Source organism: Hyperolius riggenbachi, chromosome 2 (genome assembly GCF_040937935.1).
Source record: "Hyperolius riggenbachi isolate aHypRig1 chromosome 2, aHypRig1.pri, whole genome shotgun sequence".
NCBI classification, from domain to species: domain Eukaryota; kingdom Metazoa; phylum Chordata; class Amphibia; order Anura; family Hyperoliidae; genus Hyperolius; species Hyperolius riggenbachi.
In genome coordinates, this window is record NC_090647.1 from 172,411,843 (window position 1) to 172,439,261 (window position 27,419).

The 27,419-nt window shown below is 41.2% G+C and overlaps 1 long non-coding RNA gene across 1 annotated transcript in view; it reads left to right on the forward strand.

Moving 5' to 3' along the window:
* The first annotated feature begins 2,144 nt into the window (after positions 1-2,144).
* The window catches only part of LOC137544161 (uncharacterized), an 85,788-nt gene continuing 60,513 nt past the window's right edge, over positions 2,145-27,419 (forward strand). The window contains exons 1-2 of the long non-coding RNA XR_011025747.1: positions 2,145-2,227; positions 4,427-4,504. This is a non-coding gene — a long non-coding RNA (uncharacterized lncRNA). The remainder of the gene's footprint in view (positions 2,228-4,426; positions 4,505-27,419) is intronic.

The following is a 27,419-nucleotide window of genomic DNA, read 5'->3' on the forward strand; positions in this document are numbered from 1 at the left end:
GGATAATGGACAGACAATGGACAGACAAAGGATAATGGACAGACAATAGACAGACAAGGGATAATGGACAGACAATGGACAGACAATAGACAGACAAGGGACAGACAATGGACAATGGACAGACAAGGGACAGACAAGGGACAAGGGACAGACAAGGGACAATGGACAGACAAGGGACAGACATTGGACAGACAAGGGATAATGAACAGACAAGGGATAATAGACAGACAATGGACAGACAAGGGACAGACAATGGACAGACAAGGGATAATGGACAGACAAGGGATAATGGACAGACAAGGGACAGACAAGGGATAATGGACAGACAATGGACAGAAAATGGACAGACAATGGACAGACAAGGGATAATGGACAGACAATGCACAGATAAGGGACAATGCACAGATAAGGGACAATGGACAGATAAGGGACAATGGACAGATAAGGGACAATGGACAGACAAGGGACAATGGACGGACAATGGACAGACAAAGGATAATGGACAGACAATAGACAGACAAGGGATAATGGACAGACAATGGACAGACAATGGACAGACAGGGGACAGACAATGGACAATGGACAGACAATGGACAGACAAGGGACAATGGACAGACAAGGGACAGACAAGGGATAATGGACAGACAATGGACAGACAAGGGATAATGGACAGACAATGGACAGACAAGGGATAATGGACAGACAATGGACAGACAAGGGATAATGGACAGACAAGGGATAATGGACAGACAATGGACAGACAGGGGACAGACAAGGGATACTGGACAGACTAGGGACAGACAAGGGATAATGGACAGACAATGGACAGACAAGGGATAATGGACAGACAAGGGACAATGGACGGACAATCAGTTACATAGTTACATAGTTATTTTGGTTGAAAAAAGACATACGTCTATCGAGTTCAACCAGTATAAAGTACAACACCAACCTGCTGTTTCTCACATATCCCTGTTGATCCAGATGGACAGACAAAGGATAATGGACAGACAATAGACAGACAAGGGGTAATGGACAGACAGTGGACAGACAATAGACAGACAAAGGATAATGGACAGACAATAGACAGACAAGGGATAATGGACAGACAATGGACAGACAATGGACAGACAATAGACAGACGAGGGACATACAATGGACAGACAATGGACAGACAAGGGACAATGGACAGACAAGGGACAGACAAGGGATAATGGACAGACAAGGGACAATGGATGGACTATGGACAGTCAATGGACAGACAATGGACAATGGATGGACAATGGACAGACAAGGGACAATGGATGGACAATGGACAGACAAGGGACAATGGATGGACAATGGACAGACAAGGGACAATGGACGGACAATGGACAGATATGGGACAATGGACAGACAAGGGACAATGGACGGACAATGGACACACAATGGACGGACAATGGACAGGCAAAGGATAATGGACAGACAATAGACAGACAAGGGATAATGGACAGACAATGGACAGACAATAGACAGACAAGGGACAGACAATGGACAATGGACAGACAATGGACAGACAAGGGACAATGGACAGACAAGGAACAGACAAGGGATAATAGACAGACAAGGGACAATGGATGGACTATGGACAGTCAATGGACAGACAATAGACAATGGACGGACAATGGACAGACAAGGGACAATGGATGGACAATGGAAAGGCAAGGGACAATGGATGCACAATGCACAGACAATGGACAGATAAGGGACAATGGACAGACAATGGACGGACAATGGACAGGCAAAGGATAATGGACAGACAAAGGACAGACAAGGGACAATGGACAGACAAGGGACAGACAAGGGACAATGGACAGACAAGGGAGGGACAATGGACAGACAATGGACAGACAAGGGACAATAGACGGACAATGGACAGACAAGGGACAATGGACAGACAAGGGATAATGGACAGACAATGGACAGACAAGGGATAATGGACAGACAAGGGACAATGTATGGACAATGTACAGACAATGGACAGACAAGGGACAATGGATGGACAATGGACAGACAAGGGATAATGGACAGACAACGGCATAACAGTCCTTTCTCAAGTCAATAAAAAAGGCTCCTGACGTGGTCACAGATCTCTGCTGCCATAGCGACAGCAAAGCGAGTGGGCCTCAGCGACAGGAAAGCCGCGCAAACTGCAAGAGCAACGGGTTCAAGCAGCCATAGACTGCTGGTATGTAAGTTTTTAGGTTATATATTTGTGGCATTTATGAAAGGTTTGACTGTAAAATAATTTATATTTATCTGCTAGCAAACTAGTCAGTTTTCTTTTTACAGAGCTAACTTGCGGATGTAGCAAAAAAAAAAGGAATGTCAATTGGTTGCTAGGACAGTAATAAAACTACTGCTTTCAGACACTTAATGTTCTAAATAGACAGTACAGTAACTTACTGAATAGTAGATCTTACCCCAGAGAAAGATTATTACTTTATCCCTACATAAAAATGAACTATAGCTGGCATAAAGGAAAGAACCATAAAGGTTAGTTTCATTGGCCATGGTAGTAATGATAGTTAATTTCTGTCTTCATCTATTGTTTTCTCTGTTCATATTCTTGTGTGACGGAAGAAATATTGCTGGGTTTTGAGTATGGGAATCCATGGATGAATGCATTAGCTTCTTGTCTACCATGTTCCTTTCTTCTAATATATTCCCATGGATGTGTAAACTATTTGCAGACTCATTGTGAGTTAAATTCCCCTTTGGGCTTTTTTATCTAGCGCTAGTGATATATAAATGAGTGCAGTTAAGGAGACACATCAATTCGCTGAGCCACCCTCTGAGCCAACTCTAGTGATTAAGAAACAAATCAATCAGACTCTTATACTGCAGTGTCTCTGTACAGTGTGTGAATGATCTGCAAGATAAAGAGAAACTGCAAAATATGGTATTATAGCCTCACTGGTTACATTTGGCCATTTATTTTTCAAGCGACTGAAAGACAAAAAAAAAATCAATATTGCATAGCAAAAAAACATCAATAATCTATTTACTTTTACAAGAGATGCACAATCTGAGTTACATTAAAGTCTGTTTATTTCCATATCCATTTGTTGTAATTCTTTGATAAAAAGTGCTGGACTTGCCGGTTGATGTTAGATAAGTGCCTCTCTGAACAGGAGCTGACCATTTACAATAAAATCCATATTGGGTATTTTAGCACCGTTCAGGAGGACACACCAATGGCGGTATGTGAAGGTATTATTAATCAACCTAATATATCAAAGTCAGTAAGATAGGAAGACAGATTGCAGCATTTAGAGCTGAAACTCTCTTGGGAGGCTTGTGAATTCTACCTACTATGTCCAGTGTACAAAGATTAACTTTATCTTGCTGCTAAGTAAATGCGGTTGCTTAACCCCTTTTTGACCGACTAATGCTGATAGGTGTTGGGAAGGTGGCAGCCCCAGGACCGCCTAATGCTGATCGGCGTCAAGAGCGGTGGGCGGGGATTGTGCACATCCCTGCTGAATGACGAAGCGGAGCTCTGATATCAGCCTGCTAGCTCGCGATCGCAGCTAGCAGGCTGTTAGAAACTTTTTTTGTATTTCTAACGGTTGTACAGCGCTGCAATCTAGTACAGCGCTGTGTGGTTGCTAAGTTGTATGGTTGTACAGCACACTGTTAAAGCAGCAGTGTGCTGAATTGTAAAAAATAGCCTGGTCACTAGGTGGGTGTAAGCCTGTGGTCCTGAACTGGTTACGTTGGCTATACATCAGCTGATTTTGTGGCTGATTGACCATCCAATAAGATTGTTACTGAATGGGATAAAAATTGGTGTCGCAACAAGCATGCCCGATTAATGATACGGCTGATTTCAGGCTAGAATCGGTGGAATGTATCAATCAGAGATACTGGGAAATCTCGGGCTGATGTGGTCGATCAAGTGTGCAGTGGTAACGGCGTGCAATATCAAGATCTGTCACAGCATATAGCACAAACCGTATGATGTCACAGGAGCACCACGTGCTATATGCAGGTAGTCATATGGGGCGTGAATGCGGAAGATAGAGGGCTTAACACTAGCAGTGGTCACAATAGGCAAGTAAAGTATTATAATGCATGGGCACGGGAGACACATTAACATTTGGCAGGGCGGTGTCACAAGGCCGATTCCTGAAAGATTTTATGCTGAAATCCATTGGGAATCGGTTTGCAGTGTATGGACAGCCAACGGATCTCTCTCTGATCAGATTTTATCAGAGAGAGATCTGTCTCTTGGTCAATCTGCCCATGCATAGCTAGATGTAGATAGATAGGCACTTTTAGCCTCATTTACAAATGTGCAGCATTTCTTGATCTTCACTTAAACTACACTGGACTACTGCACATGACTGCATGTGAATAAAGTCTCTCCATGTTTTTCTTTCAGATCTTACTGGCATGGCTGATTTAGGTGCAGCTGATTTAGGCATGGCTGATTTAGGTCTCGTCTTTGCTGGTGCTTGAGGTGAGTGCTTGAGTTGAGTAGGTGAGTATTGTTAGGCTTAGTAGTTTAAGCTCAGTTCACAGAAGGGGGATGAGATAGAGGTAATGTTAATTGGTTGCAGGTTGTCTGGGTGTTTCCTCTGTTTGCAAATGCAGCATCAAATGCAGAGAGTTTTTTGGCAACAGGTCAGGTCGACCTCAATCCTATTCATTGAAGCCACGCACCTGGTAGCAAATTATGCAGTTCAGGATGCTTTCTTGTCACATGACAAGCAGAGATGGGAGTCACATGGTGATTGGTTGCATGGCACTGTAGAGGAGTGAGGAGACCCTGTCCTGCCACCAAAAACAGGTAATGGTCAATGAACATTCTGCATTTAACATTGCCTTTGCTCACAGGGGCGGCCCCTTAACCCTCAAGACATCTTACGATGGCGGGAGTCATGGGGGATATTGTTACACTCCTGCATGGAAGGAAGGGATCGGCATGATAGTCACAAGGGTGAATAAAGGAGTGAAGCCTAAAAAAAGCTTTTTATTATATACAGTGTGCCATGACTGGTGAGCATGATCAGTAGAGTTACAATTTATTTAGGACACCATGGCCTAGATGCAATTAACTATTTCTCCTATGTTATCTCCCAGGAGATATTTTTCATATTCTCTTTAAAATATTTTTTAAGTATTTTACAATTGAAAACATTTCTAAAAGTTGGTAAAAAGTGTACTATCAAAATTTTTAGTGTGTTTTTGCTTGCTGGAGGTTTAAAAATAATTTTATTGACAAGTATAAAAATATCACCTAGGAGGAAACCTAGGAGAAAAAGTTAATTGCATATGGGCCCAGGGTTCAAGTCTGCATGTGTTTTTTTTATAGAAATATTCAGTTTTTGTATGGTTGACTTGTGGGGAAATATAGGAAAAGGAAATTATTTAAATAAACAAACACATGGAACTGGTATGTGAGTTTGAGAGCATTCATCTTTACTGTTGGACTTTCTTAAAAAATGCAGTTGTCTTTTGCTATTTCCTTCAAGCTTTGTGCTTTGATTTTTCTTGTGTGGCTGATCAGAGGGTCCTCATTAAAATTTGGCTATGATGAGTCCCAGTGCTTAAAGGCCCATTGCAGCACATGGCAGTTCCTATTAACCGAACACTGTTAATCCAGCGCAGGAGACTTGGGTGCAGCCAGCACCACCATAGGCCATAATAGGAATTACAACACAGGGAGTAACTTCAGCGCCGTCAGAACACGGCGCTGAAGTTACTTTTAAAACACAATAATTCACCTTCCAGCAATTGCTGGAAGCCAAATTATTTCATTTCCCACCATCCATGGCGGCCTGGAGGGCGAATAGTATTTAATATGGCCAGGAACCTGTGCAACAGCAGGATCAGCCATACACGGCTGTATCCTGTGCCAAAGTCTCCCGCACCGATTCCTCTTGTACGCCTATTAACAATTGTTTCTTGTGCTGATAAAACACACTCGTTCTAATTATTCTTTACACACCTTCTTAGCAATGATGAGCAAAAATGCCGATATACTTCTCACATTAATTTTCGCAAAAATAATGTAAAATTTGACTTTCAAGTGAAAAAGCAATTTAAAACTAATTTTTTAATAAGTGTGATTTTTTTTACATTTTTTGCAAATTTTCAGGCTAAAATAACAGATTTTTGTTCCGCGGTAAAACGCATTTGTGCGTTTTCACAAATTTTCGCAACGCAAGGAAAAATGAGTATTCTTTGACCATATTGCGAAAATATAATGTATTTTTCGCAAATATTTTCTCAAAATCAAAAATAGCATTTTCGATGTGAAAATGATTGTTTACAAATTCGCAAGCAACACTTCTTATTAGTTTGCAGAAGGGCTGATTTTTTTTAACAGTATGTTTCCTACGGGAGAATTTATCGATGCAGCAGCATATGATTCATAAAGATTTTCTTACAGCAGCTGTGGTCACACTGCTACTGATTTTTCTACTGTAGAAAAAGATGAAGTTTATGTTCTTAACCAATAAAAAGTGTTGTGAGACACATGCAATAAATTCCCCATTTCTTAACGTTAAATATTCATGCTGAAAATGGTTTACAAAATTAGGACAGGTTTTGTATTAAAGTCTGTCAGTTGGTAATATTTTTTTAACACAATCATTTATATTTAAATTAGTAGACTACAGTTTCATGTCAAAACTAATACAGGGCATATTAGTCATTTAATTAGTGAAAAAGTGGAGATTAATTGCTGCTTCTATTAATGTAACAGTCTTTGTTAATGTCAATTTTTTTAAAAATAAGTCATGACAGTATTTTCTTTAACAAAAACACATTTAAAAAATGTTTTTAAGGTCTGGGAATCAAGCGATGACAATGCTGTATCTAAACATGCTATTTCTATCTATCAAATGAGGATATAGACTTTTGTTATTATAGTAACATCTTTTTCCATGCACTTTTAGGCCTCTTTCACAGTGCAACGTTAAAGTCACTGGACTGTTTGCACATGCTCAGTAATGACTTGGAAGCATACTTTACATTGCCTGTATGCTCTACTGTATGTGACGATAACGGGGCATTAAGTTGCATTACGACTTTTTGGGGGCGTTGCGTTGTAATTTGCATTGCGACTTTAACATTGCATCAAAACACAACGTCCTACTGCGAAAGAGGCCTTAACGGTTCCCGTATTCATAAGTGCTATGTTGTACTTTTAAATTGCTTTTAGGGCTCTTTCACAGTAGGATGTTAGTCGCAATGCAAATTACAATGCAACGCCCCCAAAAATTCGCAACACAACTTAATGCCCCATTATTGTCGCATACAGTAGAGCATACAGGCAATGAAAAGTATGTTACCATGTCATTAGTGAGCATGTGCAAACAGTCCAACACAGCTAATAATGCGTATAACACACAGCATGCAACACTTTCTAACAACGCTACACGTTACACACAAACGCAACGTGTGCACTGTGAATGTCGCACAGACTTAGTATTGCTGTGCGTTAGTCTGCGATGAAACATTTTCTAACGTGCGACTTTGAAACAGACCTTATTGTTATTTTTGGCTTTTGTCTGAGACGATAAAGTAATATGATTAATTATACTTTTGAGTGGTGCACATCTTTTTGGAAGTTTTTTTCTTTTAAAGTACTTGAAAAACAAAGCAGATTGAGAGCCCCAATAGTGCAGTATGTCAAACCAATTGGTAATAAGAGTAAATATATGATAATATACTCACAAAGGTGGGTTACCTCTGGTAACCACTCAGTAGGCAGGTGGGGAGATTAGACCCGACTCTACTCGGGTTAAAAATGTCGCTCTCCGTAGGTGCTCATACCTGGACTGTATCTTTACAAGCTCGACATATAATGTATGTTTAGCTGAGCTTTAGAAGTGGATGAATAATAACTAGCTAAAACTTAATGCTGACAAAACTAAGGTTCTTGTTATTGAAGGTCAGGGCTCGACAGCAAAGCAGCCCCAGTCTCAACCAACACCGCAAAGGATTGGGAGCTCAGACCTGAATAACTCAGACTGCGTGTGCAGCCTGGGAGTACTGATTGATGGAAAATTAAGCTTCAGGAATCAAATCTCAGCTGTTGTGAAACATTCCTTCTTTCACCTAAGGAATATTGGAAGGATTAAACACCTCATTCCTTCAGAGGATCTTCCAACCCTAGTTCATGCCTTCATCACATCAAGGTTGGACTTCTGCAATGTTCTCTACACAGGCCTTCATAAGAAAGACCTACGCTGCCTGCAATCAGTACAGAATGCCGCCGCAAGGCTGTTAACGATCCAACCCCGCCATTGCCACATAACACCAACCCTGTGTTCACTCCACTGGTTACCGATAAAATGGAGAATTTTGTTTAAGATTGGTTTACTGACATTCAAATCCTTGCACAATCTGGGCCCTGGATACCTGAAGGACTTGTTGCAACTGCATCATACCCCCCACAATCTTAGATCAAAAGCATGCTACACCTTGGTCACCCCCAGAGTCCACCTCAAAACCTTTGGAGACAGAGCCTTCTGTCATGCTGCCCCTAGACTTTGGAACTCCCTGCCACACGCAATCAGGATAGCACCATCCCTGGAAGCATTTAAAGTGAATGGTTACCGATTAAAAAAAAAAAAGTCAGATACTCACCTAAGGAGAGGGAAGGCTCGGTCCTAATGCGCCTTCCCTCTCCTCTCCCGGTGCCCGGTGGATCCTCCTTTCAAAGCCCCCGCTGCGGGGGACTTCGGAAGTCTTCGGGAGCACTCGGGCTCCCGAAGCGAGTGCATCATAGTGGGCACTCGCACAGGCGCAGAATGGAGCGGCCCGTCTTCAGGAGCCCGAGTGCTCCCAAAGACTTCCGGAGCGGCAGTATTTGACCAAACTTGTCGAATACTGCAACGGGGGATCGTGAGCGGGACCGGACATCGGGAGAGGAGAGGGAAGTCTCATTAGGACCGAGTCTTCCCTCTCCTTAGGTGAGTATCTGACTTTTTTTTTTCATCGGTACACATTGGCTTTAAGTCTAAACTGAAAACCCACCTCTTCAATCTGGCATTTATGACTACCTGACTATCTCCTCTGTAAGTAACAGAGTCCAGCCTGTAACCCTGTATTGATCTGAGACACAACTATGCGTTTTGAGTCCTATGGGAGAAAAGCGCTTTACAAATGTTATTGTATTGTATTGTATTGCCTGATGAAGCGGGATGTAACCCGTGAAATTCGTTGCTATCATTCTGGAGTCTACTTGAATAAAGATATTTTTCAGTGAATAACTGATTGTGTGTCTACTTGTGGGAGGTAAGTCCAGTACTTCCTCCCCCTTTTTTAAACGGGTTTTAACTATTTAATCCTTATCTGGCGCCTTTGTTTTGAAGAGTTGTTTATTCTTGTTAAAGTGTTTTCTTTTTAAGTAATTTCCGAAGTGTCACCTGGTGTTCATCTAGGAATCCTTGGATGCTATCACGCCTAAAGTACAAGGATTGCAAAGAAACATCATCCCATTTTGCAAGATTTACACGTGATGCTAAAACGAAAAAAAAAAAAAGTATGATATAATGAATTGTATGTGTAATAATGAGAATTCATAAAACATTAGTTGCAAAGAAAAGAGTCTCATATTTTACTTTCAGTTTTTTTTGTTTTTTTTTAGAATATTGCATCATTCTCTAATAATTGCAGTTTACAAACTACACTCTGCATTTTAAACTATGAAACAGAGCAGAGCTAATGACCCTTTGAACTTCCCTGCAGTAAATCTTACCTGAAGTTGTCTTTCTCTGTTTCTTTGATGTATAAGTGCTTCATAAAATAGCATTGCTCTCTAACTAAATTAGTCGGAGATCTCAGAGAAGCTCTTTTGCATAGAAAACAAATGAAGTTTCTTAACTCTTTCTGTACTGGAAACAATATGAGACTCCTATCTTTGCTACTTATGTTCTATTTCTTAGCTGTACTAGACATATAATTAATTATATCATGTTTATTTTCACTTCAGATTCCCTTTAAGGGCTCTACCTGTGGCATAGGAGACCAGGGTTTGAATATCAGCTCCTCCTATTCAGTAAGCCAGTACTTATTCAGTAAGGAGTCATTGGGCAAGACTCTTCCCTAACACTGCTACTGTATTTTGAGTGTGTCCCTAATGGCTGCAGCTCTCAAGCACTTTGAGGCCGATGGGAGAAAAGCGATATAAATCTTTCTTTCTCTCTCTCTCTCTCTCTCTCTCTCTCTCTCTCTCTCTCTCTCTCTCTTTCTCTCTCTCTCTTTCTCTCTCTCTCTTTCTCTCTCTCTTTCTCTCTCTCTTTCTCTCCTCTCTCTCTTCTCTCCTCTCTTCTCTTCTCTTCTTTCTTTCTTTCCTTTCTTCTTTCTTTCTTTCTTTCTTTCTTTCTTTCTTTCTTTCTTTCTTTCTTTCTTTCTTTCTTTCTCTCTCTCTTTCTTTCTTTGTCTCTTTCTTAGTTGTGCTAAAATGAGTTAATTGTGCCTTCATGTGACCACCATCCACAACTTTTTATGGCAGCAATAACAATTTACAATATGCTAGTGCTATCGGAGTAGCCAGCAAATCCCAAGTTTATGCAAAAGTGCAGTGTGGACCTACTTGTCTGTGGTTATAATAGGAATTTGCCTGCTAAGACATAGATAAGAAAAAAATAGATATTTCTGACAGGGTGATAACTAGACTTTATGGGGCCACCCTGCAAAAATTATAGCATGGGTCCGACTTTGTACCCAACCCAATGGATTGGGAGCCGGCGAATAGCAGCAGAGAGTGTTCTGCTGTGAAGCAGCCTCATGGAAGCAGGAGAAAATTACACATGCTCCTGCACATTGTTTTCATGAGTGAATGGGTTTCTTTGCTAATTGGCTGCACTTGCAGTTAAGGAGACAGAGGTGGAAGGGACACCAAAGCCTCTGGGCCCCCCTACGATGGCAGGGGTGATTGCTACGCCCATGATTTCTACCTATTTTAACCACTTCACCACTGAGGGGTTTTACCCCTTGACCACCAGAGCAATTTTCACCTTTCAGCGCTCCTTCCATTCATTCGTCTATAACTTTATTATTACTTATCACAATGAAATGAACTATATCTTGTTTTTTTCGCCACCAATTAGGCTTTCTTTAGGTGGGACATTATGCCAATAATTATTTTATTCTAAATGTGTTTTAATGGGAAAATAGGAAAAAAATGTGGTAAAAAATTATTATTTTTCAGTTTTCTGCCATTATAGTTTTTAAATAATGCATGCTACTGTAATTAAAACCCATAAAATGTATTTGCCCATTTGTCCCGGTTATAAAACCGTTTAAATTATGTCCCTATCACAATGTTTGGCGCCAATATTTTATTTGGAAATAAAGGTGCATTTTTTTCTGTTTTGCGTCCATTGCTAATTACAAGCCCGTAGTTTATAAAGTAACAGTATTATACCCTCTTGACATAAATATTTAAAAAGTTCATTCCCTAAGGTAACTGTTTATGTTTTTTTTATTGTATTTTTTTTTTTTTAATTACAAAAATTTTTTTTGGGGAGTGTGGGAGGTAATGAGTTAATTTATTGTGTAAAACGAATGTATTTGTAAATGTAAAATGCTTTAGGGTGTAGTTTTACTATTTGGACACAAGATGGCCACAATGAGTTTGTGTTCATGCGACCTGTAAGCGTCTAGAAGGACGCTTACAGGAAGCACTACGAGGCTGGGAAAATCACAATGATCACGCTATTTCTCATAGAAGCAGCAGATCATTGTGAGGGCTTAGATCAATGAACAGGAATGTACTTTCCCGTTCATTGATGTCCGGGCAGCAGCGTGCACGAGCGGCAGGAGCGCGCGCATGATCAGCGGGAGCGCGGACAGCGGCGGTAGCGCGGGAGGTACGGATTTCTCCGTCCCTTGGTTTTATAAGGGTGGAAAAAGGGACGGAGAAATCCGTACCGCGGGGGTAAAGTGGTTAATATGAAAGCGCAATAAGTAATCTCCCCAACACATTGTTTAGATTCCAGTGATGGCTTTTGTTTGTTTGTTTAAATGTAGTGAGAGTGTGATTGTTTGCAGTGGGTAAGTACACACAAATCCTAGAAAAACACTTTGCTAAACAAAGTTGGCTGCACTCGTATACTTGATTGTAAAGTTAGAACAGCTTTGCAGAACTTGAATTTCAGCTCTGTACTGTAAAACCATCCAAAGGGCTCCAACCATTAAATATGAGTCATCCCAGGTAGACTACATAACACAGATGCTCTAATACATAATACATTATACCAACTCTTCAGAACCTCTTGGGCTCTAGTCAGGGTTGTAGCCAAACTTCTTAAGGCCTAGAAGTAAAATGTGAACCAGAGCCGATGACATCTTCTCATTATTTTTAAAATCTTCCATACACACAAATGTCCACTGTAATACTGGAAATCTGTGAGCATGACAGCTTGTTGCAGCTAATAAACATATCATGATGATTTTTCCCATGAGTGGGATAGACATAACCATTCTTCATTCAGAGTCTGAACTGAGCCCCCCAGGACCACCGACAAATGAACCAGCTGCTACACTTGCTATTGTAGTTACTACACCACTGATGCCAGTGATAACACGGCCAGAGTTTAAATGGTTTCTTTTCTTTTTTTTGTTTTTTTTACATATTCTTTCCTTTATTACAATTTCTTGGATTCTCTGTGAAATTGCTGACAGATTTACTATCTAAGACAAAGTTTTCTATCTGTAAGTAAACCAACTCCATTAAAAATGAAAAGTTATAATGCAGTGTATCATATAAATGAAATGCTTTTTAAATAATTTAACCCTTTAGTTAATAAAAGATTATCAGACACCATATCAGATGTTGAAACTGACAAGTTGTATTGTTTTATGAAAAATACAAACCCATTTGTAAGTAGATGCCAGCAACAAGTTTCACAAAAGTAACAAGAACAGTTGTTACGGGGCAAAGGATGATTGTAAAAGTTTGGTAATGCAAAAAAAATGTAAGGACATTGTTCCTTGATGTAACATTGCAAAGGATTTGTAAAAGTTGTCATCTACAATAGTTAAATTAATTTATATTAATAGTTAGATTAATAGGGATTAAACTGTGTTAAGTAGAATAATGTGTGTAAAGTCTTAAGGCAGCCATACAATGGTCGATTGCCACCAGATTGACCAGCAGATAGATCCCTCTGTGATTGAATCTGATCAAAGAGGGATCTATTGGCTGCCTACACTGCAAACAGATTTTGAATCGATTTCACTATGAAATCGATTCACAATCTGTGGAGCTGCTGCTGCCCCCAGCATACATTACCTGATCCGGCAGGCGTGAGTCCCACGGTCTCTGCTGCCTCTTCTCCGCTCTGGGCTTCAGCTTCACTTTACTTCCTGTCGGGGGAAGTTTAAACAGTAGAGTGCGCTCTACTGTTTAAACTTCCCCCGACAGAAAGTAAGTGAAGCCATCCGGAGTCCAGCGCGGAGAAGGGACCACGAGGACAGCGGGGACACGCGCCGGTGGAACAGGTAATGTATTGCCACTACTGTCGGTCGATCGATTTTGGACGGAAATCGGTCGATCGGTCCGCGTTTGCGCATCGATTTCACAGCAGATTCGATCACAGTGATCGAATCTGCTGTCTATCGGCAGGAAATCGTGTAAGTGTATGGGCACCTTTACACATGATGAGTCTTGCATGCAATGTATTGCATTGTGTTCTACTCATAGTCATGATTCAGATAATGCTGCATCCAAAGAGCTCAGCAGGATGCCAGTCAACTGATAATGTTTTAAAGCAAAGAGACATGGCAGTCTGCACATATCTCTTGCTTCAGGTCCCCGTCAAAAACGAGTCCCTTTTCTAGGTCTGAGTTAATTTAAGGGAAGTTAATGATGGGAAGAGGAGGGGGGTAAACTATATATACTTATCTCAGTAGTAGGAAACTTCTGGAAGGGGTAGATAGAGAGTTGAAGAGCAAGTCACTCTATTGAGACTAGTAGCTTTCAACATTGACCCTGTGTATAAGCCGATCTGCATGCTCAGGGAGATAAGGGCATGAGTTTTTAGGAGGCTAAAAAGTAGTGTAGTGGTTAGCACTGCATGGGTTTTCTCAGGCACTCTGATTTTCTTTTACAATCCAAAAACACCTTTATACAAATAAGTTAATTGGTTTCCTCCTACAAAATTGGCATTAGGCTACAATGGACATATGACTATGAAAGGGATTAAATTGTGAGCTCCATTGAGGGACAGTTAGTGACATGACTATATACTCTGTAAACAGGGCCGGCCCTAGACTTTTTGCTGCCTGAGGCAAATTTTGAAAAAATTCCCGCTCGCCACCCCCCACCCCCCGTGGGGGGCCGCTAAGCTGGAGGGGTATCGGGCAGATCGGGGGTATTAGGCCTAGCAGTGGGGAGGGGGGTCAGACCCCCCCCTCCCTCACCTGGGTCCCCTGATCTGTGCTCCCCTCCAGCTTTAAATGTAGAGTAAGCAGCCGACAGACAGTAAGAGGCACGGGCGGGACATCACTCACCTTCCTCGTTCCAACGTGCGCTCCACTGACGTCACTTCCTGCAACGCCGGCCACGTACAATACAGTGGGCAGCGTTGCAGGAAGTGACGTCAGTGGAGCGCACGCTGGAACGAGGAAGAGGTGAGTGATCCCCCGCCCGTGCTTCTTACTGTCTGTCGGCTGCTTACTCTACATTTAAAGCTGGAGGGGAGCGCAGATCGGGGGACTCAGGCGAGGGAGAGGGGGGGCCGACCCCCCTCCCTACCGCTAGGCCCAATACCCCCGATCTGCCCGCTACCCCTCCAGCTCAGCGGCCGCCCCCCCCCCCGCACCCACGGACGGGCGGATGCCGCCCCTAGAACTTTGCCGCCTGAGGCAAAAGTTTCACCCCGCCTCATGAGCAGGCCGGCCCTGTCTGTAAAGTGCTGTGGAAATGATCATCTCTCTCTCTCTCTCTGTACATTTTGGAATGAAGCCTTTTCCACTTTGACAGCAGTGCCAGGAGTCTCTCATCTCCTTTCCACAAGTAAAACTTCTGGATGATGCAGTGGTTTACCAGAGCCCCTTTGAGACAAGCATTCCTCCACAGGACCTTCTTCTTTTTCTGGCCACACTCCCGGTTGTGCACAAGCGCATCCATACTGGACATGTGAGAGTATGGCCCGTTGTGGGAGTAAGTTTCGCACATGCCCAGTAGAACAAAACACTCATGCACAGAATTTTAAAAAAGCCATGCGTAAGTGGATTTCCTCTACTGGGCATGTGTGGACCTTACTTGCATATGCCTAGTATGGATGTGCTCATGCACGGTGGTAGCATGGCCAGGATCCAATTAGCCTCTGGACTATCCAGGCACCAGTAGTGCTGGAAAAATTTTCTCGCTACATATACTGTCACTCATAACATTTTCTTCAGGGAAGGTTTAATCTTTTTCATCAAGATAATGTCTAATTGCATTGTATGTGTGTTGCAACAGCTGTGCTCTCCATAGTAGGAGTCCAGGGTCCTATGCAATTGCAGGACGTATATTATCTTCTGACATTGCACACAAGTTAGTTGCTCGTGACTCACTGCCAGTTTCTGTGTGAGGTTAGCCTTGCTCGGATGGATCAAACAAATTGCCTAAGCATTGCAGAGGCAAAGACGGGGAATTTGTGAGAAAATGTAGTGCTGTGGAGCTGTTTACAGCATGACACACTGCTACTCATCTTTTCTTTTTAATTTTTAAAAATGTAAATAAAATAAAACATGGACATAGCCCACCCCCTCTCCTTGTCCTCTGTGCAATCTTGTATGGGCAGAATGGCTGAGCCATAGTGCAAGAGGTTCTGCCATACAAAATCATATCAGCCCGTAGGGTTCATGAAATGGATAGGACTCTGTAAGAGAGGGGTAGACATCCTTCCTCTCTCCTGCAAAGCCACCAACCATGTCATGAACAAGGGGCTTATCCTCACCTCGTGTGTGGGGAGGTGTGAGTAACTACCAGCAGGCATGTGATAGAAGGTCCTGGGGGACATATGGCAGAATCTCAGCTCAGTCCATTATTGACTACTGTACTGTACTATTGTTCTGTAACTCATGGTTAGCTAGTGGGGCAGTGCATCAAGTTGATTGAGTCAACACAGTTTGGGAGGCTGGAAGGGGTATATATAAGAACAGGGGAGGCATGACTAACATAGTAACTCCCAGTACAACTTTAGTTTTCCTTATTAAAGCTCTTAGAACATTGTGAACTCTAACTGGTCTTGTTGGAAGAGTCTCTAGGCACATATGCTGCCAATTGACAAAAATAAAAAGTGTGCAGAAACACTCTTTTAAGTTGTCATTAGACGTGTTGAGCAAGGTATCAGGTCTCGCTACTGTGTAAACTCACCATCTGCCCGCATAAGAGAATTTTTTAAGTGTTAGAAGAAAGGAAAGCACTAAATATAAAGTAGGACAACTTTAGAGATACTGAATAAAATAGGCAAGGAAATTATGGAATTTCTCTGACTATAAACTAATTGTTAAAGTGGCTTAATAGCTAACAGCCCCTCCAGTGCTCACCTCACCCTTGTGTTTTAGGTTTGCTTAAATGCTTAAAAGCTTACAGAGCATTTGGAATATTCACTTTTCCTAAAACACTTGCTAGTTTACCAAAAATAAAAGCCAGTTATGTTACCAGAATGTTCTTTGCTAAAAGGAAGGTTCATTCAAGCGGGTACTCTGCATGAACACTGGTTCCCTCCTTCACATGAACCAAGCACCATTTTTAGCACCTAGGGCATCTCAATAACACATTAAAAATGCTTGCCAATAATGTGGCTCATTATTAAAAAATAACTCAAATTTTACCTCTTCTTTTTACATTTAAAAGTTTAGCATAGGCGTTTTACCCTACTTCCGAGGCCTACCCAACCACAGAAATTCCAGCCATATAAGGATTGATGTAATTAATTTATTGCACACTTTTGCAGAGAGCAAACAAAAGCTTTCATCAGCAGGGGATAGGACACTGTTCTTCAAAGAGTTTAGAGATGTCACAGATGCTATTTTTACTCCTTCCCCTGGATATTTATGGTCAGCTAAAAAGGGAGTGGAGACATGATGGCTTCTATAGCTATTAGAAAGCAGGAAAAAGAAGTGGCACCTGGTTCCCTTTAAGCAGACAAGAAAATGTCAGTATTCTAGTTATGTGGAAGAGCTTCCTTGAAAGTAGCAGTTTCTAGGGAAGTACCTCTGAGTTTCTTCTGTTAACATTGTATTTAGTAGGATTAATGAGAAAGAATGGTTTTCATATGGATATACAATAGGCCTTTTTTGCCTATATCGAGGACATGCTGTATTACAGGTGGATTATGGATACGATAAAATTCATTTACTTATTTGAACATGACCTGTGTGTGACTCCTATAACTTAAATATGCACTATTCCTATGGAAATGCTGGAGTTCCTGCTGATCTGCTGCCCGGAGGTTTGCTGATATACACTTGCTCCAGTGTGTGAGGTAGATGGGTCAGGATATCTTTTATACTGAATGAACAGTTTGTTTCTAATTCACTAATCTTGATTTACAGGGAAGAAACAAGGAAAGAATAACAAAGTTATTGACAAACTTCGAGGACTGATACTCTAAAATTTCAGAATGCAGAGACATATCTACTTTTTCCTGGAAATAGAGCACAGTTAGCATAATCAACTCTGTGTTTATGCCTTTCTCCCTGCTGCAGCTAAGAAAGACAGCCCAGTCTAAGCTGTTTCTCCTGTCCTGTAGACAGGTTAGCTCAGAGGAGCTCTCAGAGACCCCCAAGATGATATGCTGTTTATCGCACTTCAGTTTTTCAGTCATCAGATTTTCATTTACAGTATGCATTGAATGCCCTTATCATATTGTTGCTACAACTTAATCATGCAGGATGCATGGTGACTAAGTTATGAATACACTTGCCATGCAGTCTAGACTTTCAGGTTTATTTCCCGGGCAGGGCATCATCTACATGGACTTTTTATGTTCTCTCTATGTTTGTGCAAGTTTCCTCTAGGGCCTAGAGCATTGCATCAATTTTAGGAATTCTAATCATCATGCAATCTTTTCTGAACATATAGCATAACTCAAATATAACTGGGTAAAGAAAGAGAAGTGAACGTAATGTATTGATGCCTAGAGTCTAGGCAATCCAATCTTTACCCATATCTGGTAAGTTAACAGGCATCTACTATTTGACTAGACTTCATGTCAAGATTATACATTGCCATTCTTTTTATAGGATCCATGCCTATACGTGGTTATACATTATGTAGAACAGACTGTTTAGTTCTCTTCCAGTTGAAGTCCAATAGTGGAGAAGAACCTATACATCAATACAGTACATTCACTTCTCTTTCTTTACCCAGTTATATTTGAGTTATGCTATATGTTCAGAAAAGAGAGCATGATGATTAGAATTCCTAAAATTGATGCAATGTTCATTCTGTAGATACATTTTTCTATGTTTATGTAAATGAACATGACCTTTATACAATTGTGTAATAAGGTTGTTTGAAGTACAATCTTGTAATAAAAAAAAAGTCCATATCTCTTGTTAAACCTGTGGCAGTAAAAATATTTTGACACTAATTGTTGAAGCCCAACTCCAAGCACTCAGTTAAGTATCATAGCTTGGTAAAGAGAGTGTCAACATGTTGCTGTTTTGGTAGGTGAACAGAGGCGCCAGAAGGATAAAAGTACATAAAATTTTTAAAAAATTGCTGGGAGGAAGTGGTGGACTTACCTCCGTTAAAGCAGACACCAAGGACTGTAAATATATAGATATACACATTTATTGAAAATACCCCAAAGATACAACGCGTTTCGCGGACACAGCCCACTTCTTCAGGCAATAAGCAGGGGATAAGCAACAGCAATTCAGTTATAGCAAGCAGAGCACCTCTTTTTTTTTAAAATTTTATGTACTTTTATCCTTCTGGCGCCTCTGTTCACCTACCAATATATTTGAGTCCACCCCAGGTGGAGGGGTGATCCTTTCTTCCTATCTACAGAGAGAGACTTCTTAATCCTGAGTGAGGACAGGTCTAATCTCCTCACCTGCCTAATGAGTGGTTACCTAGGTGGTAACCCGTGTTTGTGAGTATTACCATCTCACTGTTTCATTTATCCAATCAATTTTGACATACTACACCATATTGGGCTCTCGATTTCTCTTCAGCTTTATGTTGCTGTTTTGAGTCAAATAAGATTTCTACAGTCAAAAATGCTGTTTTGAAAACTGCGGCAGACTTGCAGAGTAGAAAGGGTTGAAATCTGGCTCAAGGAATAGGGATGACCCTTGGCTGAGGTTATTCAACTGTTAACATGGCAGGGTAGGCGGCACAGACACAGCTCTCTGAAGAGATTGAATCCTGTAACAATCAAAGTCTGCTACAAAAGTGGCTCATGAAAAGGCGCCAGAACAAAAAATTTAACAGTGATTGATTTATCATCACTGAGTTCCTATGCAAGACTGGAAATTGCACATACTTTATTTCTGGAGTTTGCCAAGATTGCAGTAGTTAAGCCCATTTTGGGAACACAGGATTGTTAAAATCAATCTCATGCCTCTGTACATGTAATAAAGGTGACGGGAAATTTTGGTGCATGATGAAGCCAAAAAACAGCTCACCCTGCTTCTGCAAAAGTCCTAGCATTGTTAATTACTATTTCCAGGGCACTGTGGAATGTGGAGTAAGAGGTAATTTGCCTGCCAGCTTTTGCTGGCGGCCTAATTATGCTGTTTTTATTGTAAGTTGGGCTCCGTCTCTTGATGGTGCCCAAATTACTGCCTGAGCTCCGCTATAGCTACAAATTACTGCCAGATCTTCAGTATAGCCACATTTCCTGTGCCGTTTTGCCTTACTTGTGCATTTCTATTCTCGTTATATGTTTGATGTAAGTTAGAATAACAGGCAAATATCAGATATGTAGTCGTGCCAGGCAGCAGCATCACTTGACCGTAAACAAGATACTTAAAACCTGCAGCCAACTCACGGTTAGTCCCTGCATAGTCAATTTCTAGTTCTGTCTTGGCACACGGACCTCACATATCAAATGTTAGACAGTTATTTCTATTGACACTTATATTTCCATTTAAATTGGTGTTTCTCAAACAGACATGACCAATTGCTTTACCTCGGTATCCCAGGCACTTGATGATATTAATAATGTATTAAAGCAAACAGCCTCAACGGAGGTGGGTATCTCACTCCCTACATACCATGTAACAACTCTATATACTGACGTGGAAACTGTAGCACTTATATGAAATGCATACATTTTGATAATTTTTCACATAATTGCAAACAGTGCCTAAAGTAAATGTTGGCAGGATGAAAAAAAGTAATGATTTTTCAGTGAGGGAGTTCGGTGCGTAATATAGCCTTTGTATGGCCTTATAATAAGTCTTGTTGAAAAATGTGATTCCAGACCGATATTACATGGATTCACAACTCAATAATAATCATCATCGTTATCATCATCATCATCATCATGACCATCATCATCTTGACTCAGGTGTTCCCCTGAGTAGTGGTTTTACTAACCGCAGCCTAAATTATGTAGCCTGGCAGGTGAATATATTGCCTTTCTTACGACCATTTCTTGCTCAAGATTAGCAGCAAAATAGAATGTGTTTAGGTACCAAATACACATGCTAATAAGCCCACCCTCGCATACACCAGCCTAAAAACAATAGGCCAAAAGCTATGGCCCGCTGATTGGCTGACTCCCAATGTGCTGCCGTTTCCTCCCATGCAGAGCACGCATTGGAGCATGCCAACAGGTACAGAGTGCACTGCGGAGCATGCTTCAGCATGCATATCTCACAAAGAATGGAGTGAGAGAAAAATGTGTGTGCCGGCCCAGTGCCCAGCACCCGCTGTGTCATTCTCCCATCTGATGTACGGTAGAATCTAAGAATGTCAATTGTATACTCCTGCCACATGTTGCTTTTTGCATGACAGACAAATAAATAACCAGCAGGATATGCTGCCTCTTTTGTTTTGCCCAAAGCATGTACCGTATATCTACTTGTCCTTGCTTTGGCTTGAATCCTCTAGTGTCCCGTGCAGCTTCTGAACTGGCTGCCAGAGCTCCAGGCTCACTGTCATGTGACTGAAGTGAGCCTGGAGCTCTAGTGGATGGTTTGGAATGCTGCTTGGGACACTAGAGGATGCAAGCTGGAGTGAGCTGCTCCGCAGAGCACTCTGTATACAGGGATACATTGTCACTTGCAGACTGCAGTATATCCCCTGTGGATAGGCTGACTGCCCCACTTTACACCCAAAGTTTGGGTGTCAAAAACAGTATTTTATATTTAGATAAAGTGAGTCCAAATTTAACGTTTTTGGTATTAATTGAAGGCATGCTGTTCATCAGGTCTGAAAAGAAGTAGAGGTTTTATAGTATTGCTTTTATTCTGTTGATTCATAATTATTGAAGAAAATACATTTTTGTAATTATGGCCATACATAAATACAATTTGGATGTTTAATTGATTACGTGCAATCCATTCGTAATTTCCTGTAATTTTTCATGTAATTTTGTGCCAACTTTAGCTGTAAATAGCAGAGCCTCATACACGCTATTGTCACCAATCTTGCTATATATGTTTAGGAGAATAGTGGGAAGAAATAAAAAAATAATTTTTTGGAAGACTTTGTAGTTTTTGAGACAATTTTCAAAATGCAAAGGAAGAAGGATGTTTAAATTGTCATTTTTCAGACTTTAAAAAACATTTTTTCATGCATTTTTAAAATTGATTTTCTCAAAAACTACAAGGTTTTTTTGAATTTTTTTTGACTCTTCTCTTCAACACACCTAGCAATTATGGTGACAAAAGCATGTATGGGGGCTTTAGCTATTAACTGCAGGCACAAAATTACATGGAAATTTATGAGACATTGTGAAATTACAGTTCCTGATTATGTTTACAAGTGAAATTAATTATGATTTTTCCAGAAATTTTGCATTACAATTTCACATCGCAATTGAAAAATGTCTGTGTGTGACAGGTGGTGCACATTGTAATACCCATTAATGCATATACCTACCTACATGTTGTTCACAGTGCACCCACCTACCTATGTGAGCTGAGCGCACGCAGTGTCACTGTGCCTGTCCGCTACCTGTCTGTGCGTAACAGGTGCACATTGTAATACCCATTACTGCATATACCTACCTACCTGTTGTTCACAGTGCACCCACCTACCTACATGAGCTGAGCGCATGCAGTGTCACTGTGCCTGTCCGCTACCAGTCTGTGTGTGACAGGTGCACATTGTAATACCGATTACTGCATATACCTACCTACCTGTTGTTCACAGTGCACCCACCTACCTACGTGAGCTAAGTGCATGCAGTGTCACTGTGCCTGTCTGCTACCTGTCTGTGCGTAACAGGTGCACATTGTAATACCCATTACTGCATATACCTACCTACCTGTTGTTCACAGTGCACCCACCTACCTACATGAGCTGAGCGCATGCAGTGTCACTGGGCCTGTCCGCTACCAGTCTGTGTGTGACAGGTGCACATTGTAATACCCATTACTGTATATACCTACCTACCTGTTGTTTACAGTGCACCAACCTACCTACGTGAGCTGAGCGCATGCAGTGTCACTGTGCCTGTCCGCTACCTGTCTGTGTGTGACAGGTGCACATTGTAATACCCGTTACTGCATATACCTACCTACCTGTTGTTCACAGTGCACCCACCTACCTACGTGAGCTGAGCGCATGCAGTGTCGCTGTGCCTGTCCGCTACCTGTCTGTGTGGGACAGGTGCACATTGTAATACCCATTACTGCATATACCTACCTACCTGTTGTTCACAGTGCACCCACCTACCTACATGAGCTGAGCACATGCAGTGTCACTGTGCCTTTCCGCTACCTGTCTGTGTGCCCAGCATGGCCGTCACTACACAAACAGCTGTTTGCAGTCACTGCATACCTTTCACTGCATCTTTCACTGCACATTGTATTATACCTGGCAGTCAGTGCATACCTTTCACTTGAATGGATGGCAGACTTGCCCTCCATAACAGATTCTCGTTACAGGTAGTACAGTCTATCAGTGTCATCTACAGCAGGGCCTCGAAAGTCCTCCTTTTGGTCACCACCTGGGGACGTGCATGCCATGCCTGCTTCCTTCCTTGGATGTGTGGTAGCCGTTCCTGCTCCTTTGCCCACAGCGTGCCTGCTTCCTTCCTTGGATGTGTGGTGGTGGTAGCCGTTTCTTAGGCTCCCACTCCGGACAGGAATCGAACCAGGATTCCTCGGCCATTACCCATGGTCACTCATAATGGCAGACTTGCCCTCCATAAAATATTCTCGTTGCAGGTACTGAACAGCAAGCAGAACAAGTATTTAAAAAAATAGATGTAAGCTTTAACAATGGTAGATAAAGAACCATTGAAAGTTGATAAGGCAGTCAGACATTACCTGACATCACTGAGTGAGGAAGAGCAATCTCGCCATGGTGCGCACCAGTCTAGCATGTCCGTCACTATGCAAACAGCTGTTTGCGGTGCGTTACACAGTGAGTTTGGTGTGTCAGTGTAAAGCAGTACTCTAATTACACTCCCTGATGGATGTATACACATGCAAGATGTTTTAAAGCACTTTAGGCCTGCAATTTAGCATTCAATGTGATTTCTGCCCTTAAAACGCTGCTTTGCATCCAATCCGGATTTTTCCCGGAGACTTTTGGCATGTATCCCACTCCGCCATGCCCCCCTCCAGGTGTTAGACCCCTTGAAACATCTTTTCCATCACTTTTTTGGCCAGCATACATTTTTCTAGTTTTCAAAGTTCGCCTCCCCATTGACGTCTATTGCGGTTTGCACGAACCGAACTTTCGCGGTAGGTTCACGAACCTAAAATTGGAGGTTCGGGCCATCTCTAGTGCTGATCACATTTTAGCAAAGTGGTGTCATCAGCCATGTTACCCTCCAAAAGGCTTTTACTCTGCAAGGGTAAGAAAAACAATAGGAAGCACCTGCTAGAAGATGTATAAATCCCAAATGTTTTTACATATGCTTTCAAATCTTTAACGTGTACCTGAGGTGATGTGATATGAGATAGACATGTGCATGCACAGTACCAAGCATACAAATAACAACGCTGTGTTTGCTTTTGTTTCTTTTACTACCTGAAAGAGTTAACATTCAGCTATGCAATTGTTGGGCAATGACCTATAACATATTCCTCACTGATAAGGAATTACAGCTATAAACTGTTGCCTGAAAGAGAACAGCTTCTAAGAGCAGGGGATAAATACAAAGGTCAATCGTTTATATATTTTAGCTCTCAGACATGGAAAGACTGTCATTAATTAACCATTGTTCATTTTGAAAGTAAATCTGAAGCTAATTAAAGAAACAAAAAACAATCAAGAAACAGATACTCACCAAAGTGAAGGGTCTGGATCCTAATGAGTCTTCCTGTTCCTCTCACGGTCCCCCACGTTCCAGCGCTGGATCCTGGTTCAAATCCCTTGCTTCAGGAGGCTTTGGAAGTCTTCGAGAGCCCGAGTGCTCCCGAAGAGGAGTGGTTCCGTACTGTGCATGCACTAGCACGTGAGACAGCGTTCTCGCTCATGCGCAGTACAGAGCGGCCCATCTTCAGGAGCACTCAGGCTCCCAAAGACTTTCAAAACCAAGGGCAGCGGCAGAGAGCAGTCTCCAACAAATCAGTCGGAGACTGCTAACAGGGTACCATCGCAGGAACGACGGGACCAGGAGAGGAACGGAAAGGCTCTATAGGACCCAGAGCTTTCTCTATCCTTAGGTGAGTATGTTTTTTTTTTTTAAATTGGCTTCAAAATCCCTTTAAACATAAGCTAAATTGTGGGTTATCGAAAAATTCACTTTTAGGAGTAGGAGGATGGATACAATTGTTCATCTCATCAATGTATTTTCACCTCAAGTTTGCTTTAATAAAGTAACTGCCAGGAGTTCCTGAGGTAATTTCTATCTGCTTGGCTGACCCTGCTTATGAAATGTAAGTAATATTTTACAGCAGAAAGAGATACCCCAAAACAGAACAAAACCAGGTAACATTTATGTAAATGTAATTGATCTTTATTGTACAACCCTAAATGACTAATAAAAACAATGAAAAGTCACCAAGGGGTGAGGAGGGCTAGTCACCCCTGTTAGTGGCTTTTTGTCATTGTATTTATTAGTTTAGATTTTTTCAATAAAGATTAATTACATTTACATCATCGTTCTCTAGTTTGTTGCTGTTGGGGTATCTGCTGTGAAAAATAACTGGTCATTAATTATTGCTCCTAGCACACTCCAGCAATTATCATTACATAGACGTAGGTTTAGTGTTTGTACAGTTTGTTTTTAACATGAACGTTAAGTGTATGATTTTTCCATGCTATTCTGTTTCCTAGAAGTCTCGGGGTACTGGAGACTTATTCCTTTGTCTTTACTGGCCAAAGGCTCATAACACAATGGTGGAGAAAAGTCGTATCACGCTTTAGAACTGAAATCCAAGGCATACAGTGAAGCATACAATACATTAAAATATGCTTCCTTGCCATGGTAATCACACACCCAATCCAATTTACCTTTTCTCCTAAGTTTTCTCTGATTAGATAATTTATCAATCTCTGTTTAAAATACATTTTGTACTCTGCAACTTAAAAAAATACCAAAAAGTGGGTGAAAAAAGTACTGTCAAAATTATTCTGAATATTTTCTTGTTTGCTGGTGACTTAAAAGGCATTTCATATATAATGTGAAAATTACACCTAGGAGAAAAAGTGAATTAATTCAGGCGCAATGTCCAGTAGATATACAGCATGCTGCGCATTATTCCAATGGTACCAGCTGCACCTCTGATGCACCGTACCACAAAAAAATTATTGCGTTGAGTTGGATTAAATTTTCAATTGGGATGGAATGCAATGGACACAGTGTGAAAGGAGCCTAAGCTCATTACTGGTAAATATTCTTTTTCACTGAGATCTTAAAGCAACTGCATTGTACTGTATGTTCACATCCTGCTCTTATTTATGGACCTCTTTTTGAAATTGTTAATCAAATATAATTTCAAATCGCATGAAATGGTCATCACTTTTATAAGAGACAAGCAGTTTTTGCATTGATGCACTTTTTTCATAGTGGTTGATTTTGTGCTGCTCTACATATTTGCAAGGTTAATCAGTCAGAAAATCTCTTTATTATTGCCTGATAACATTTTTCACTTTAAAGGTGCGTACACACGCACTATTGTAACAAACGACAGGTCCGTCAGACCCTCCCCGCGGCACGGTCATTCTGCTGACAGTAGTACGTGAGTACAGGCTGTCGGCAGACTAAGACTGTTTTTGACTGATCCGCCGGGCGGTCTGACGGACCCGTTGTTTGTTACAATAGTGCGTGTGTATGCACCTTAAAAGTGGAGAATGCTATAAACTATAATGGAAGAATGTGGTGTCTTAATCACTCACCTGCAACTTTTTGTTGCTTTTGGCATGTTAAGAAAAAGTGGTCCATGATGACTGCTATTAGTCTATGGAACACGTGAAGCTGCTTCTTTGGATATAAAGTAATTATCGCAGCTGCTAATCAGGTACTCCATTTAACTGTGTGGTGTTTATACTGGAACTATGGATAACTGAGGTAATGGTAATCAATGTAGTGTTTGCCTTTGTATATAATGAGGACACACCCTTATAAACCACTCAATCACAAAGGGGGCACCTGAGTGGAGAAGAAAGGTCTTTCAGTTCTGTAGCTGATTAGCAGTGCTTTATGAATAGGTCCTTTAGCATCACAAATCATGGATTGGAAAAGTATTGTAAAACAGAAACCATTAGCATTGTCTGCAGCTCTATCAGAGAAATGCGTTAACAAAGTGAAAGGTGTTTGGAACAGATCCTATTTGTGTGTAAAATGTATTATTTCCTAATGCATTTACTAACTGGAGTGGACACAGAACATCACCCTGTGTTTTCAGGGGAGCGTTGATCATTCTGTGTCATCATTTCACTTGATGTGGTTTGACAAAATATTCTGCTCTAAAAACTTCAAAGACAGAACACAATCCTCTGGTGTACATCATCGCTTGTCATCAGTGAGAGTGGTCGTATCTCATCTCTGTAACATCTGCTTCACTTCAACTGCAATCACTGGAGTTATAATTTTGAGTGAAAATGGCTTTGATAAATCTGTATCGTCTGTTGGTTGGTGGTTGCCATCAATTATTGGTTTGCATTTTTATTCTTTGGAACCACAACTGGGGTTTATTTTTCGTCTCCTTTCCTACAGGTGCAGTATTATTTAGCAGTGTTGTAAGAAGTGTCAACCTGTATGTTAGTTGATTAAATTTCTGCTAAAGGCAAAGATGTGTTATGCAACAAAGCAAAGTTGTATATTGCTAAGAGGACC